General features: G+C 43.5%; 1 protein-coding gene across 15 annotated transcripts in view; it reads right to left on the bottom strand.

Annotated features, from left to right (window-relative positions):
* CLIP1 (CAP-Gly domain containing linker protein 1) overlaps positions 1-11,748 on the bottom strand; it is a 118,434-nt gene extending 106,686 nt beyond the window's left edge. For 7 of the 15 annotated variants that reach the window (XM_027577351.1, XM_027577358.1, XM_027577359.1 and 4 more), the window contains exon 1: positions 11,610-11,748. The gene's annotated coding sequence lies outside the window, so the exon portion shown is untranslated. The remainder of the gene's footprint in view (positions 1-11,609) is intronic. The other 8 variants (XM_027577360.1, XM_027577361.1, XM_027577362.1 and 5 more) reach the window with 2 other exon arrangements.
* Between the last annotated feature and the right edge of the window lie 445 nt (positions 11,749-12,193).

The following is a 12,193-nucleotide window of genomic DNA, read 5'->3' as shown; positions in this document are numbered from 1 at the left end:
ATAAGTAAACAGTGCAGTCACTGTTTTTAAAAGAATCAATGTGAGGGGCGCCTGGGTGGCTCAGTCGCTTCTTAAGTGTCTACCTCCAGCTCAGGTCATGATCCCAGGGTCCCAGGATTGAGCCCCTCATAGGGCCCTGAGTCTGCTTCTCCCTCTGCCTCTTCCCCTGCTCATGCCTCCTTGCTCTCTCTAATAAATAAATAAATAATCTTTAACACCCCCCCCAAAAAAAAGGATCAATGTGAAAAGCACATTTAGACACTAAAGGACACAAGCCAGGAAGGGTCAGAAGATTAACTGACTCCTTAGTCCAAATGGTGCCACATTTGAACTGTTATACTTCCAATTTGTAACTGGTGGAGGCCTTACAAAGCAATTTATAAAATCAGTCTACGAACCTTAAGTGCCAGTTTGAGAATATCATACAATAAGATACTGAAGGTAAACAGAAACTTTTACCCCATCTCTCTATAGAAGTCAGAAGTAGCTTTTTTAAGTGATTAAAGACTCAGTACAGGATGTTTGCTGAATGAAGTCAGAACAGGGTATCAATAGACATGACCATTTCAAAAATTATTCTGTGCTTGAAAATTATATGTTTTTAAGATTCAGTGTATGACATAGTGCAGAATACAAATTGTACCCAGAATTTCAAAGTCTACAGCAGGAGAAGGAGGCGGCTGAAATCCAACCAAGCCAAAGCGATCCAGAGCATTAGGCAATTTTTCTAGAAGTTGAAACTCTGTGTCATGATGCAACCGCCTGCAATTATGAATGTCTTTGTAGAGCTAAGTGTGAGTGGAGATTTATTTTATGTTCCTGCTACTTAAACAGAAAATATGCAGCCTCCCAAAGTTCCTCCAGCTGCAAAAGAATTTTTATTTTTTTTAAGATTTTATTTATTCATTTGAGACCCAGAGATACAGAGAGAGAGAGAGCGAGAGAGAGCATGAGCAGGGGGAGAGGCAGAGGGAGAAGCAGGGCTCTCCGCTGAGCCAGGTGCCAGACGTGGGGCTTGATCCCAGGACCCTGGGATCATGACCCAAGCCGAAGGCAGACGCTTAACCATCTGAGCCACCCAGGCGCCCCTGCAAGAGAACTTTTTAAAAAGGGAGCATGGAAAGCTGAATAATCTGAGCTATTTTGCTCATTTACACAAATTTCTACAAAATTCCTGTGGCTCTAACTAATACCACCAGCTTAGAGAAAGATCTTAAAAGGGACAGAAACTACTAGGCCTGGTCAGTATCTCCCAGAAGAACTTACTTAATAGGTCGACAGCAGTCAATTATACTCATGTGTCAAAAGGAACGAATGTGCTTAATATAGCAGCATAAAATTTTAGAGTCAGAAGAGATCTTAGCAATCTAGTTCAACTTCCTCATTTTACCACTGAGGAAATGGACTCTAAAAAGTGAAATCACTTGTTAAGGTCCAGTTACTTAACAGTCTAGGACATAAAACCTCAATCTTCAGATTAAAGACTCCTGGTCCTAAAGTGTGCCAATGAATACAAGTTTCTGATCTGTTATATATACAGCAGTGAGAGGAGTCAATCCCCAGGCAAGTTAAAATTGGTGTCCCTTTCCAATCTTCACAAAAGAATAAAAGTAAGCATACTGTCTCTTCCCCTTAAACAGACACTGCCCGTACTAAAAGCAAACACATACCAGCTGTTTGTTCTGAACAAGAAAAAGGCACAAAGATAACTCACAAAACAATCACTTGGGTTTTTTTCCTCTTTATAAAATCTCTCTTGTTTTTACTCTGCAAATAAGCAAATTTAGTATTTGCTATATAGATTTTCAGATCCAATGGGGGAAATAAAAATCACATTTCTATTTTCACAGTACTGAAGGACACCTGCTATTTCAAGAGAAGATACCACTCTACTCATTTTCCTTACGAGTCCCTAAGATGCTTTTCTGTACAACCACCCTAGATACTGTAAACAGAGACTAGGAAACAGTTTCATTTGGATCTTAATACCCAGCTTCGTTGTTGGTTATTTTTTCCCTGCTTAGGTATTCTTCCATACAGACACACAGCAAGTCCTATCAGACCTTAGAAAGAAAAACCACACCTTTGGGGAGCCTGGCTGGCTCAGTCCATAGGGCATGCGACTCTTGATCACCAGGTTGTCGGTTCAAGTCCCACATTGGGTGTAGACATTACTTAAAATTATAACAAGAAAAGAAAAAAAGAAGAAAATAAAAGCCTCACCTTTAATTAAACTCTGGGAAATAAAACTGACAAACATACAAAGGGACTGAAATTTGGCAAGGCACGAGTTCTGACATGAGGAGCAGGAGATGCTTTTCCATGCTGAATATTTAACTCCTCATAAATTACAAGTTCTTCAGTGACAACTGTTCATTAAAAACGTGCCCTTTAATAATGGCAAGGCACTCCTACTCAAACTAACTTTCAAAAACATGGCCATGAAGAAAGGTTTTAATTTCCCATACTGGTAAAAGTGGGTTTTTCCCCTTTCTGACTTAAAAGAAAGAAGAAAACTGAGCTGACAGCCAACTTCCTTACCAACAGGCAGCCAGGAAGACACTAGGGACTAAATGGAAGGAAAGAAGCGTTCTAACATTTACTGAGTTTTACACACTTTAATTCATTTAATCCGCATGGCAACTACATGAAGTAGCTATAATGCCCAATTTACAGATGAGAACACTGAGCTCCAAAAGGTTAAGCAGTTGGTAGGTCTTCCATAAAGTAACAGAGCCAGGATCTGCTGCCAGGATCTGCTACCAGGCAAAGGACTGACTTCCATTACAAGCCCTGTGTTCCCCAAGGCAGAGGTGTGCCTGTTTTAATTATCTCCAATATCTGGCCTAGTGCCTCCCTACAACAGGTACTCAATAAATGCCTGACAGATACGGAAAATAAAAGATAATTGGTGAACTCAACAACAAAAACAAAAACTCAACTTAAGACTGGGCAAAGCACTTGAATACACAATTCCTTCAAAGATGCACAAATGGCCAACAGGCACATGAAAAGATGTTCAACACCACAAATCTTTAGAGAAATGCAAATCAGAATTACAGGGACATACCATCTCACACCCATTACGAGGACTACTACCAAAAAATTGGAAAATTACAAGTGTTGGCGAGGATGTGGAGGAACTGGAACCCTCTGCACTGTTGGTGGGAATGTAAGATGGTGCAGACGCTGTAGGAACAGAATGGTGGTGCCTCCAAAAATTAAAAAGAATTACCATATGATCCAACCACTTCTGGGTATATATACAAAAGAACTGAAAGCGGGGTCTCAAAGTGATATTTGTACACCCGTGTTCACAGCAATACTCATAACAGTAAAGCACAAAAGCAATCCAAGTACCCACTGACAGATGAGTGGACAGGCAAAATATGGTCTATACATATCACAGAGTAGGATTCAGCCTTAAAAAGGAAAGAAAGTCTGACACATGGTACAACATAGATGAATCCTGAGGACATTATGCTAAGTGAAATAAGTCACTCACAAAAAGACAAGTACTGTGTGATTCCACTTGTATGAGGTAATCAAAGTCATAGAGACAGAAGGTAAAATGGTGGTTGCCAGGGGGAGGGAGAGGGGGAATGGAGAATTACTGTTTAATGGATACAGAGTTTCATTTTGGCAAGATGAGGAGGGTTCTGGAAAAGGATGATGGTGGCGGCTACACAAGAGGAAGGTATTTAACGTCACTGAACTGTAAATTTAAAGACGGTTATGATGGTGAATTTTGTTATGTGTATTTTACCACAAGAAAAACTGGAAAAAAAGGTAGTTGGTATTCTTTTGTATATTTTTATGCCAAACACTAACATACTAGTGTTCTGCACGTTGCTTTTGCACTTAATATTCTGAAGGTCGAAGTAAAAGATAATTGGTATATTCTCCAAAGAAGCTATACAAATGCCCAATAAGCACATGAAAAGGTGTTCAACATCACTAGTCATGAGGCAAATGCAAATCAAAATTACAATGAGATACCGCACTTGACCCTCACTAGAATGACTGCAATTAAAAAAAAAATTTTAAAAGGGGCACCTGGGTGGCTCAGTCGTTAAGCAACTGCCTTCGGCTCAGGTCATGATCCCAGGGTCCGGGGATTGAGCCCCGCTGTCGGGCTGCCTGCTCTGCGGGAAGCCTGCTTCTCCCTCTCCCACTCCCCCTGCTTGTGTTCCCTCTCTCGCTGTGTCTCTCTGTGTCAAATAAATAAATAAATCTTTAAAAAAAATTTAAAAAAACATAATGAGTTGACAAGGATGTGGAAAAAATGGAACTTCACTCGTTGCTGATGGCACAATCACTTTAGAAAACAGTTGTGTGGTTCCTCAAAAGGTAGAGCTCCCATATGAACCAGCAATTCCACTCCTAGGTACACACCCAAGATAAATGAAAACATAAGTCCACTCACAAACACAAATATTCAAAATAGCGTTATTCCTAATAGGCAAAAAAGTGGAACAACGCAAATGTCCATCAGCTGATGAGCAACAACAACAAAAAGGTGGTATATCCAAGCAATGGATGATTTAGCCCTAAAAAGGATAAAGTATTGATACATGCTACAACATGAATGAACTTTGAAAACATTTTGCTAAGTGAAAGAAGTCAGTCATACTGTACGATTCCATTTATATGAAATGTCTAGAATAGGCAAGTCTATAGAAACAGAGTAGGGCTGGGAATACAGGGCTTCTTCTTGGTATGAAGAAAAGATACTAAAACTGATGGTGGCGATAGTGGCACAACTTTACACGAAAAAGCTAGTTTACCCAGCAGTTTTTCCTGTTTACCACCTACAAGCCTCTATTTTTGACCAAACAACAGAAAAAAGACTTGCAGAAAACTCAGTGATTATAAAATGCTAGAGATCAGTAGGATGAACTCATCAGGGCAGGGAAGCCTCTCCTTAAGCCTCTCCTTGATGTAAACCCAAACTTCTTAGTTTTATTGCCTGTTACTTGCCTTCAAAACACAGAGCAGCTACTGTCTCAACATGTTACTTTTATGCCTCATTATCTTTGCTCAATATGGCCTAGAATATCTTACCTAAACTATCCCTGCCTCAAAACCCCAGATTTCCATCAATACCAAACACAAGGGCTAATTCCTACTTGGGATTCCCTCCCAGACACACACACCCGACCCTAATGAAGTGACGACCTTCCAGGGTCCCACCTTAGGTGCCACCGTACTCACTGCAGTTGTCTCACTCGTGAGACACAGAGTTCCTTGTATCTAGGAGAGTCTTCCGAACACAAGAGATGTTGGATAAACTGGCACTTCTGGAGATTTCTCCTCCCACACACAGGACACTTTCTCTTGGTCACATTCACCTGAAAAGCTTTTCTATAAACCCAACCATGCACAAAACAAACACAGGCAACCAGTGATACAGGACTGGACTTTCCTTTGTCTTCATGTTCCCCAGCCAATTTGGCATTTGAAAGCCCGGACTCCCTCCGCATTACCGTTACCACCTAACAAGGTTATCTAGAGCTCTCCGGTTCAACAAAGCCGAATCCCTTCCATTAATACAGCAACCACATAGAGTGGAACAGGACAGGTGTCACCCCCACTTTATAGAGCAACAATCAGAGAAAGGTTAAGCAACTTGCCCAAGCTGAGACTGAAGCAAATTCAGGACCTCAAACTTCTTAACTATAGTTCTGATTCCTCATGCTGGTTTGCTGAGGGTATTTCCAGTGAAAATTTTACTCTTTTAATTACTTAAAAATAGTAATATAAATTCAGATGGAAGGACATACTCTAAAACACTGAGATGATTTTCTCTGGACAATAGGATTATGGGTAAATTGCTTTTTTCTGTGTTTCTGTATGTGTGTTTGTTTTATACATTATGTATTGAACCCACATATTATAAAACAATATATATTATTAAAACATAAGGGCCATTGTAAAACTGATATATAAGAGAAAAAGCACCTGAGAACCTTCGAAAAATAATCACTTCACTAGAAAACATTTTCTAAAATCTAAATTTGAGGGGCACCTGGGTGGCTCAGTTGGTTAAGTACCTGCCTTCGGCTCAGGTCATGGTCCCAGGGTCCTGGGATCGAGCCCCACATCGGGCTCTCTGCTCAGCGGGAACCTGCTTCTCCCTCTCCCTGCTGCTCCCCCTGCTTGTACTCTCTCTGTCAAATAATAAAATCTTTAAAAATAAATAAAGTAAAATAAAATAAAATCTAAATTTGACTCTGAAACTAGATTCTCAATGTAACAACCTAAGTAAGCCATATATGCCTTACAAGAGAAATCAGCAATTCGGTTTCGAGATACACAGTTTTTTCTAGTCACCCATGTGTGAAAGAAACTTAGTGATAATAGTTTTCTTTCACTTCGGCCATAAAAAAAAAATTACCATGCCTATAAAGCTTATTCATTCTATAGTCTAGAAAAGTCTAATAGGATCTTTCCTGCCTTAAGGTATTTGAACATAATGTCTCCAGTAATAAATCATTCTTAGGAGTAAATCAGTTAAAGAGACAAGGCAGAAGGTCAAAAGATTTGGTTTCAAGATTTTTAGGAAAATATCCCTAAAATCTCTTATCTTTCCTGAGAAGAGGGGGGGAGAAATATGCCAAATATTTCAACACACTACACGACTAAGATTTGTAGAATCTGATAAAAAAAAAATCTTGTTAACGTTGCCATCCCTTTATACATCAAACCCAAATTTCGGATGATTTGTACTCCCTGAACATCTGGATCTTCAGGCCTTTAACTTCAGAGAAGATGCAGTAAATCAAGGACTCGAAAATTTTAAGTGTGAAAAATGGGCAGAGTTCAAACTGGGATCTAATCCAAGCTATACTTAGACATAAGTAAGCAAAGGAGAATACAAATATCAAACTACTTAACTGGAGTCACAAGTATATTAGACTTTGTGCTTATATAAAATATTCGGGCAGGAAAATGTCTGTACTCCTGAGAAGAGGTGGAAGAGAATACATTTTACCCAGGAAAAGAGATACCAAAGGGAGTTCCCAATAGGGATTCTGTATGAGGACTACTTTCTCTTTTCAAAGATTTTACAAAGAACAGTTTTAAGATTTTGTTGCTGAACCACTTTAGACAATTAAAAACCAGACCCACCCATTGAGTTAGTGCTAGTGGAATCTGTCCTTCTGGAAGTGCCAGATGGAGATTAAAAAAAAAAAAAAACCTTTTTACTAATGGTGGCCAAGATTCCTTGGTACTTGGTGCCAGGACCAGGATATTAACCCAGATGTCCTAGCCAAATCCAAGGTTGGTTTACTACTATCTGCCAACCTTAAAAAAAAAAAAAATAAAGCCTCCTCTGTTCCCCTGATTGAAATCTGAAGAGGTCGCTCTTACTTGAAATTCTTGTGTAGTACCATCAGTCAATATGTTTTCCCTTAAAAGAGCATTGTAACTGAAATGCTGATTTAAAGCATATGGATTCTCTGAGTTCCATCTACATGGGGAACATAACACTACGTATATTAAAATACATAAGATGCTGTAATACTTTAATGTAATGTATGGTGATTAACATAACAATAAAAATTTAAAGGAAAAAAAAAAGATGCTGTCATAGTTTAAAGCCTCCCTAAACAATTATCTAAAAAACTCATATCCAGGGCAATACTGACAATGCTTTCCAATTAAGATTGAAGAGACTTACATGAAGGTTTATATTAAACAGAGATTTCTGAACCATGAAACTTTTAAGACTAAAAAGGAAGGCTTTGCTGTCAGGAGCACAATTCCAGGAAAAAGCTATATATGCAAATGTCAGTTACAAGGCCTCCCAGGGTTGAGCAAAGATCCTGAATACAAATAGCAAAGTATACACTCAATAGCAAGTCTGAACATCAAGTACTGGTTTGGCCTTTCTGCCAACCACTAAAGTGCTACTGCCAACATACTTGCGCATTGCTTAAAATACCATAAAATAGGGTTCAATTTCTAGCTCTGTATTCATTAGTCGTGTGGCCTTTTAGACAAGTCAGTAAAATTCTTTGAGCCTCATACATTCCCTCATATTTAACTACTTCTTCAACAAAATCAATAGCGTTATTGTCTTTCACTATTTTAAAATATTTTAATAAATACCTATTTTAAGGACTACAATCTATACGGCTTTAAATGATCGGTCCTCTCCTCTCCCAAACTCCCACTTCAGGACCTTTGTACTTGCTGTTCCCTCTTCCTACTATGCCCTTCCCTCAGGGATCTATATTCCCTCGCTTCCTCTAGATCTTTACTCAAGTCACATTTTCATCAAGGTCTCCTCTTGCCACCCTATCTAAAATTCTTATTACCCTAACTCTTGTCCCCAAAACTGCATTTTTCCCCTTCCCTGACTTATTTTTTTTCATACCATGTATCACTGTCCAACATACAATAAATTTTATTGATACAGTTATTGTATGTCTCCCCTACAAAGATTTCAGTTTTATTCACTGCTATCCTATCAGCACCCAGAACAGCACCTGGCACACGGCCTTGCTCAATAAATATCTGTTGAGTGCATACCAAATGAGACTTAATACAGCTCACAGATAGGTACCCCACAGGCCCACCTGCTGCCTTTGGGGAGAATATCACAACACTTCAAAGAACTATCAGCTTGTCAGGACTGATCAACAACACTGATGCCCTCTTTATATCTGAAAAAACACCTGGACCTCACATATCATTTGTACAAGAGAATTAAGAAGAAAGTTATACGGGGTAAAAAGCCTCACTTTAGTTAACACTCAACAACATGTCCTTTTAGGGGCGCCTGGGTGGCTCAGATGGTTAAGCGTCTGCCTTCGGCTCGGGTCATGATCCCAGGGTCCTGGGATCGAGCCCCGCATCAGGTTCCCTGCTCGGCGGGAAACCTGCTTCTCCCTCTCCCTCTTCCTCTCTCCCTGCTTGTGTTCCCTCTCTTGCTGTGTCTCTCTCTGTCAAATAAATAAAATCTTTAAAAAAAAAAAAAAGGTCCTTTCATGGGGCGCCTGGGTGGCTCAGTCGGTTAAGCGTCTGCCTTCGGCTCAGGTCATGATCCCAGGGTCCTGGGACTGAGCCCCGCACTGGGCTCCCTGCTCAGCGAAGAGCCGGCTTCTCCCTCTCCCTCTGCTGCTCCCCCTGCTTGTGCTCTCCCTCTCTCTCTAATAAATAAAATCTCTTTAAAAAAAATATTAAGCCATCTCCATGTAACTTCACCACCCTACCCTCTGCTTTTTTCTTTAGCTTTGACTTGAATAAAACCAATCTTAAAACTTATGAACCTCATATTTGCAATTACCTAAATAATATTTACCAAACACACTACTCTGTAGAATCCTGCAGAGGGTGCTATAAAAAGAAATAAAAGGGGAGCCTCGCTGGCTCAGTTGGTGGAGCATGCAACTCTTGATCTCAGGGTTGTGGGTTCGAGCCCCATACTGGATGTAGAGATTACTTTACAAAAATCTTAAAATAAAGTGGAAGGTCCTTACCATATACATTCCCAGGATGAAATATATATGTATATATACATATGTGTGTTGTGTGTGACCATATATGGCCAGAAATATATCTGCAAATAATAATCAAGAACACCTGCAAGGGAAAAATTCAAAGATGCCTGCCTTTGTATGGAGTACATGAGGACCAGTTCATCTCTTACTAACCATCCATTGGGCTTAGAATCCCAAGAGAGACAGTACTTAAAAGCAAGGGTCAAACATTACTGCATTAAGTTCACATGTATTTATGTATGAGTCACATGGGATGCAACAGACTCAATGTTAGACACTGGGTAAAAAAAAAAATTTTCAATGTAAGTAAGAAGGGCACCAAATTGGAAACTCCTACTAAAGAACAGAAACCAGATCAGCTTATGTTGTGCTTGAGCACAAGCCCAAGCTTAAGCAATTCTTGAAAAGGTAGGGAAGGGCACGATCTTTATCTTCAGACAATACCTACAAGGGATCCCACCCAGTTTCAGGTTTTTTTACTCCTTTGAACGCGGGGGCCTAAGAGGTACTTTACCACTTTCTGTGAACGTCAAAAACCCAGCACCAGCCTTGTTCTAGCGATCATCTACTTCCTTTGGTTTAATAAAGGCCAGCCTTGCTCCTTGCCAGGAATTCACTATACCAATCTAATAACTAAGCACCTGGAGTCAATACCCGAGCTCACATCCTGACACCACCACGTAAGAGTTGCATGACCCTGCGCAAGGTACTTGACCTTTGGATGCCTCCTCTGTAAAATGGGGATAATGATAGCACCTTCACTGGGTGAGGATGATTAATGAGATAAAACATAAAAGACATGCCCAAAGCCTGACCAAAGGAAGCCCTCAATAAAGGTTAATTGTTATTATTTCCAGAGGGAAAAAAATGCCCCAAGGCTGAGGAGCAACATAACTGAGGATCCTTGCAAAAGGTTATCATTAAACCCAAAAGTCAAACACATTTGTTCTCCTGATTTGTGGATACCACGGATTACAGTAATAGTAATAAAACAGTAACACCAACCAAAATCATAACCACAACTGCAGCAACGCTAATACTGAGCACTGTTCTAACCTAAAACGGGAAGAAGGCAAGGTTGCCTTAAAAAAAAAAAAAAAAATTCAATTTTCTCTACCCTCCTTTTAAAATACGGTAACTGGTGACCAAGTTTTGCTAAAAACAGGTATGTAGAAGATTACAGACTTGACGTGTAATTTCTTCATACCAAAGAGGTGGGGCTGTGAAAGGGGGAGGGGGTGGTGCTCGGTTCCTGCCAGATGGAAAAGCCACATGAAGTGGAGAAACGGCCGAGTTCAGGGTTTATCCCCAAATCAAAATCAGATTTTTGAAGCACAGGACCTCCAAATTGGGGGAATCAGAAGGCTCTGCTTTTAAAATAACCTCTACACAAGTGTCATCTGTCTTCCGAGCCAATCCCCTGCCGAGGGAGAAGGCTCGGGTTACGGGGCACTGGTGTTATTTGAGAAATCCTTGTCACCTCTTGTCATCCACCTTCTCCGAGAATCACAGTCCCACCTGGGGGGAGGGGGACAAAAGCCACGGCCAGGCAGACCGGACCGGCGCACGCACGGAGGCCACGGCCAGGGTGCCCTCCATTCCGGCTCGCGGGCACCGGCTGGCAGGGCCCGAGGGACGCTCCCGAGGCCGGGCGGCTGCGCCCGGGGGCAACAGGTCCCGCCGGGGCTCGGCCTCCGCGGAGTCCGGGCCGCCCCAGGCGCCCCAGGGCCAAGGGGAGGGGAGCGGGGCGCCCGGGAGGGAGCGGCGCCTAGGGCGGCGCAGGGGCAAGGAGTCCAAGCTCCATCTTGAGGCGGACGGAGGAAGGGAAGGCCGGGCTCGGCGCTGACAGGGCCGAGCCACTTTTCCGGCTCCGCGGGGGGGGGCACCCCAGGGACCCCCGGCCTCCAGGGCCACCCGCTCGGGACTCCCTGGGTCCCCACGGGAGCGGCCCCGCTCGCGGCACTCGGGGCCCTCCCCGACGCCGGGCCCGGCCCCCCACCCCCGGCCCCGAGCCCGGCGGACCGGAGCGGGCCCGGCCGGGCGCAAGGAGAAGGGGAAGGAGGATACCAGGGAAGGGGAAAGGGTCCGCGCCCCGCTCACCGTCGCCTCGGTCGCCGCCGGTCGCGCCACCTGCCCCACTGCAGCAGCAGCAGCAGCAGCAGCCGCGCGGCCGCCGCCTCCCGCCTCCCGGCTCGTCGGCTCGGGGCGGGGGAGAGCGTGACGCGCCGCCGCCGCGGGGCCGGGCGGGCGCGCGCCGCCAGGAGAAGACGCGGCGGCGGCTCCTCCCCGCGCGCTCGGCCGCCGCGCCCGCCCCCGGCCCGGCCGCCCAGTGCCTGAGCCCCGCGCCCACCCCCGGGCCCCGTCCCGAGCCCCGCACCGCCGCCTTTGTCTGCACCCGCCGCTGCCCGGGAGCCGAGCTCCAGCCGCCCGGCGCGCCCGCCGTCCCGCCCTCAGATCCTAATGAGGACCGGGATGGAAGGAAGGTGTGAGGGAAGCCCCCAGAGGCCTGGACTAAGGGGCTTCTCCTCATTTCGGTTAGTTGCGCATTTTCTGAAAATGTTCCCAGAATTGGCAAGTCACACCCGGGAGCTCCATTCAGTCCTGACCACAGCCTGCTAGCTTGGGGCTGATTCTTCCCCCCCTCCTCTTTAAAACGCCAGACCCAGGGTGAGAAATCCTTGGAC

This window comes from Zalophus californianus, chromosome 14, assembly GCF_009762305.2.
Source record: "Zalophus californianus isolate mZalCal1 chromosome 14, mZalCal1.pri.v2, whole genome shotgun sequence".
Classification (NCBI taxonomy): domain Eukaryota; kingdom Metazoa; phylum Chordata; class Mammalia; order Carnivora; family Otariidae; genus Zalophus; species Zalophus californianus.
This window is presented reverse-complemented; position numbering and strand designations above follow the sequence as displayed.